Below are 5,000 nucleotides of genomic sequence, written 5' to 3'. Positions count from 1 at the left end.
CGAGAACCGCAGAGGCGACCGAGCAGCAGACGGCGTCGCGGCGCCGAGCGCCGGGCGGCGGCGCATCCTCAGCGCACACAGTCCTCAATCGGACCAGCACACTGCAGATGTCCACCGCGCTTCGCACCGGGCCCGCGAGGACCTACTTTGGCCGCACGGCGCCGCGTGCAGGGTGCGCCGGCGCGCAGCTGCGCCGCCTGCCGCCTCCGTCGGCCGGCGCGCCTGCCACTGGCCGCCCCCACCAGCCGGCTGTAGCGCGTGCGCCCACGCACCGCGCGGCCAGCACGCCGGGAGGCCCCCCCTCACCGGCCGGGGACGGTCCCACCCAGCCACCGCCGCGTATCGCTTCACACCCACATGCCATTCACGTTCGTGGGCATGGTGGGTATCGCTGAAACAACCGGTTGGTAGCTCAACCGATCGTCGCCATCACTGATTCACCTCTAGCGAGAACAACCGCACCACAACGGTTTACCAGTTCTTCATTTGCGTAACGTCACCAGCAAACGTAGACGTCCATCGCCATTTGCAAATTCAACGATTGTTGCATGCCTGTGTCAGGTGTCACGACACACTATGTCTGCCCACATACACGCAACAACATGTGCACGCTTCGCGAACACGTGGAAGGTGGCCCCCGTACGTATGCGATGTCCATTGCGCGAACGACTGTCAACCGGCCTCTGTCGCATGTCGCAGATGTGGAACGCAGTGCACCATGCTATCACGGTGTGTGAGAAGAGACGACTACGTCTGACAACACGCGCCACTACATCAACAGACGGCTCATGGTGATCGCCATCCACGGCATACCATACTGCAATCCAGCTCTTATAGGGAGACGACACGTAGCTGAGTGCACAATATTTGGACCGTATGGTTCGCCGTTGTTGGCGCAGTCGTGGTACGGTCACACATGTACCACGATGTATCATTCAGTACATGAGGACCAATGTGCAGTACAGTGTGTGATTTGGACGTACAACATCAGCGGACAGTTGACACAAGCCGTACCACAACGTAGGCTGTGCTTCGCCATGCGAATGCCAATGAACAACTGCGAAGGGCATTGAGCATGTACGTCCTGCTGCCGTCCGCATTACAGTGTATAGCTGCAAGGTGTTTAACATGAAGCGATACTCTGGGGACCGGGCAGTGCGAGTAGCAAACTATATTGCGGGGGTTGCAGTTAGGCAACACTACACTAATTTAACGCGTCGTATGACAATTACAGAGCAGGTTAAGGCCCAACGTGTGTTGGGTTAAGGCGCAACGTGGGTTGGGTTAAGGCGCAACGTGGGTTAGGTTAAGGCGCAACGTGGGTTGGGTTAAGGCGCAACGTGGGTTAGGTTAAGGCGCAACGTGGGTTAGGTTAAGGCGCAATATAGGTTAGGTTAAGGCGCAATATAGGTTAGGTTAAGGCGCAATATAGGTTAGGTTAAGGCGCAATATAGGTTAGGTTAAGGCGCAATATAGGTTAGGTTAAGGCGCAATATAGGTTAGGTTAAGGCGCAATATAGGTTAGGTTAAGGCGCAATATAGGTTAGGTTAAGGTACAATATGGGTTAGGTTAAGGCGCAATATAGGTTAGGTTAAGGTACAATATGGGTTAGGTTAAGGTACAATGTGGGTTAGGTTAAGGTACAATGTGGGTTAGGTTAAGGCGCAATATAGGTTAGGTTAAGGTACAATATGGGTTAGGTTAAGGTACAATGTGGGTTAGGTTAAGGTACAATGTGGGTTAGGTTAAGGTACAATATGGGTTAGGTTAAGGCGCAATATAGGTCAGGTTAAGGTACAATATGGGTTAGGTTAAGGCGCAATATAGGTTAGGTTAAGGTACAATATGGGTTAGGTTAAGGTACAATGTGGGTTAGGTTAAGGTACAATGTGGGTTAGGTTAAGGCGCAATATAGGTTAGGTTAAGGTACAATATGGGTTAGGTTAAGGTACAATGTGGGTTAGGTTAAGGTACAATGTGGGTTAGGTTAAGGTACAATGTGGGTTAGGTTAAGGTACAATGTGGGTTGGGTTAAGGTACAATGTGGGTTAGGTTAAGGTACACATTGTTGTAAGGAAAGGTGTATTGGGGGGGGGGGGCGGCGGCGGCGGCGGCGGCCGGTTTGTTGATTGTGATTATAGTAAGTGGATGCCTGCGGCATCATCTGATTTGCCACGTCAGGATGCACCTTTGGCTCATGACAGGCGGCGCTCTGATTCCATGCTTGTGGCAGACCTGTGTCTTTCATTCCTGCCATTGTTTGTGTGCTGTGACAGGAGGCAGTATTGTGATGTTGGGTGTACCCCTGTGTAGGACATGTGTGGGTGTTGGTGGCTTAGCTGAGCAATGGTGGTTGTCGGAAGGGTGGGGTATTCTGTTTTGTGAGTGGACCTCCCGGTCTGGTTATGATAGTGTGGATTGTCTAATGTGGCGGAGAGGATGCACTGGGTGTTGTTCCATGCTGGTGCTTACATATTGTCTTTGTGCCTGTTACAGGCAGAGAGTAGTGCGTGATAAGAGTGTCTGGCTGACGTGTGGTTGTGATTGTGAGCAGAGTCTTTCAGCATGTATACGGACAGTTGTATACATTATCTGTATTTTGATGGCTCTATCTATTACTAATCAGCGCCGTGTATACGTTTCATCCGGTTCCAGTCGAAACTGTTGTATCTCTGTACATTAGTGACACGGCGAGGCCGCCATGTAGTTACTCGTCTCGGCAGCTTCCACCGGTGTATGGCAAATGATTATAAGGAATCAGTCTAGTCGTCAATACCGATAGTGTGACGTCACATGTCTGGGGTGGGGGACGCTGCGCCCTTCCGGTGGGTCATGGCCTAGGAAGACTCTTCCCACGCAGGGGGGCTTGGACTGTCATTGACTCTTCCGAGTAATATACTTGCCGTACGTTTTTGCGACTGCGAGTGCAACGCTCACCGGTACCGAAATGGATGGAGCGCCTCCTAGCTGCCGCTGAGCATCTGCATTCGTACAGAGAGCAACGCGATCGCGTCTGTAGCTCGTACGTGGTACAGCTCGCAGCTCATGTATATGGACATTCGGATATGTCGTCTCGATTATAATGGCTCTGCATCATTTACTAATCAGCGCCCTGTGTGTACTAATTCTGGTTCCAGTCAAGTTTTGCTGTTCTATTCCTGTTCAACAGTAGAACGGCGGCTCCACTACGTAGGTACTTCTCTCGGCAGCTTCCCCCGGGTATGGCAATTAATTACAGACATTTTTGTGTACAGACTAGTGCCGGTGTGTTGTGACAATGTCACAAGTCAGGGGTGGGGGAAGCTACACCCTGCCAAATAGGTGGGTCAGGGCTCGGAAAAACTCTCCCCACACTGGGGGCTCGGACCCTCATTACTCTTCCGAGTAATATATTGAGGAGCGCACTTAGCCATTGCCCCGAGTCTTGGCGACTGCGAGTGCAACGCCCACGGGGACCGACGTGGACGGGGCGCCTCCTAGCTGATCACTCAGCATCGGAATCCGTACAGTGAGTTACGCGATCGAGTCTGTAGCTCGTAATTAGTACAGCTCGCAGCTGGCCAGGCTTACCCACTGTCGAGCCCGGGCACCCTCAGGCTCACCAGTTCTACCCAGCTACACCCGAGTTAGCCACAGGTTCTAGGCCATAAAGCCAAGTCCCAGATGTTCGGGACTCGGACCAAAAATGTTTACTACTCGTGTTGGCTTTAGTCCCACCACGTTAGACGAGTAACCGCCGAGGACATTTTAATTCGGGTCCTCTACCGCACATCTCTTACTGCCTGAGTCGCCCGTTGCCCTGTCGAGACATCAACCAGGGATAAGGTAGAAAACAGGCAGTTTTATAGGTAGCTGCCGTGCGGTCTGCCAAGGGGCTCATCGTATCTCCCGTAGGAGAACTTGGATACTAGTTCACGCGTGAACCGACACCTCCGACGACTACCCCAGCAGCTACCCCATGGTTCCCTTATTAGGTACTCGTTTTTGCAAGATGTCTCTTGTCACACAGACGAGTTTCTGTCCGAGGTCGCAATGCGATCCTCTACCACACATCTCCTACTACCGGAAAGCGCCCGTTGCCCGTGGATTTACCTATTGGACCCGGGATTGGGTAGCATCCGGCAGTTTTGTGAGTAAACGCCGTGTGGTCTGCCAAGGGACATCGCCGTTACCACACAGGGTTCGGATACTAGTTCACGCCACCACGTGAACCGACACCTCAGACGGCTATCCCAGCGTTTACCGCTTTTTTGCGTGGTCTTTTACCACCACGCTACTCGTGTTAGCAAGACTCCTCTTGCAGCACATGACGAGTTACGGCCGATGCCACCGACGCGGCCCTCTACTGCACTGTCAACCTGCCAGTCTCGCCCTTTACCGCCTAGCGCATGTGAGCTAGGGATCGGGTAGAAACATGACAGTTCTAAGGGTAGTTGCCATGCATTCTGCAGGGTAACATCGTGGCCAAAAGGCTCTCGGTTACTAGTGATTCCCACGCTGAAAAACGTGGCCCGACTCCTCAAACGATGGCCCTGGACAACAACCCTATATTACCATGGACTGGTCTGGCACCACCTATTCAATATATTCGGTAGCAACCCTCCATTACAGAGGGCCCCATACAGTCACTTATTCAGCATATTCGTGACAGACTCCCACTACAGGAGACCGGACCCATACCAACTCCTGTTTGCCCCCAACGGCAAAAGGGGACTTACTACAAGGTCGGCAGGAGGATCCTGCATGGCACTGCCTGTTCAATATATTCAGCAGCAACCCTCCACTACAGAGGGCCCCCAGAGAAGCTCATGGGGCCTTGGTCCGGGGCTACCTATTGACATATATTCGGCAGCTACCTCCTATTACGGGAGGCGTTCCCCTATCCGCCACCCGGGGACCCGACTTCGTAGCGTGGCCAGCGCTCGGACCCTGCTCCGACACGGTAGTTGCCCTTGTACAGGTCTTACTGCACACCCGGTCAGGACGCAGGGTCCCGAAG

The sequence above is a fragment of the Schistocerca serialis genome, unplaced genomic scaffold (assembly GCF_023864345.2).
Source record: "Schistocerca serialis cubense isolate TAMUIC-IGC-003099 unplaced genomic scaffold, iqSchSeri2.2 HiC_scaffold_1173, whole genome shotgun sequence".
Taxonomy (NCBI): domain Eukaryota; kingdom Metazoa; phylum Arthropoda; class Insecta; order Orthoptera; family Acrididae; genus Schistocerca; species Schistocerca serialis.
The sequence above is the reverse complement of the archived record's forward strand: the minus strand, read 5'-3'. Positions refer to the sequence as shown.